Here is an 802-nt window from a genome sequence, read left to right on the forward strand (position 1 = left end):
ACCATGGCAACCGGAGCCGCGCCCATAGCAACCGCACCCAATCAGCACACAGCAGACTGTGCTGCCTTCACGGCCCGCTGTAACCTATGTCCGTAACGCACACGCAATGAAGCGTTCACGTGTCGACGGAAGAGAAGAAACCCGCGACGGGACTGAACGAACATATCAGTCAGTCGCAGATGTTTTTCTGAAATAAAAGTCAATAGATGTGAACCAACTTCACCTGTTCTCAGGTCAGTTTGTGTTGTGAGTCTGAATGAAGCAAAATGCTGCACTAAAGAGAAAAATAAGATGATAAACTGACTGAACAGAGCAGCTGACTCTGAAACAAGTTGATATGAGTTGGTGACACAGGCTTCACAAATCCTTTAATTGTTCTGGAAAGTTCCTTATACAGCTTTAACCTTGACTTTAACTCATGAAGTTCCTAAGTGACAGCTACTGGTGCAGTCATGTGACAATATGTGAATTTTGTACCCATGACATCATTTCCAAAATGGTTGTATGCGTGGTTAGCATATGTGACGTAACTAGCTAATTTTAAAAAGCTTGTTTTTTGTTACTAAAGGTAAGATTCAACCCATTTAATAATTGAAATGCTTTAATAACGTGTCCTATATTACATTAACCTGAACACATTTCTTCAACAAATTGATATAAAACAAGTTAGGAAAATATTGTTGTGACATATATGCTAAATCAGGCTTTTAAACTTTAAAATAGTCACAGAAAATGCCACGTGACAATAAGAAAAACGATAATGAGCTGCTCAATTAATTTAACTGATTCAATTATTTTGAAT

Source organism: Thunnus thynnus, chromosome 8, assembly GCF_963924715.1.
Source record: "Thunnus thynnus chromosome 8, fThuThy2.1, whole genome shotgun sequence".
Lineage (NCBI taxonomy): Eukaryota > Metazoa > Chordata > Actinopteri > Scombriformes > Scombridae > Thunnus > Thunnus thynnus.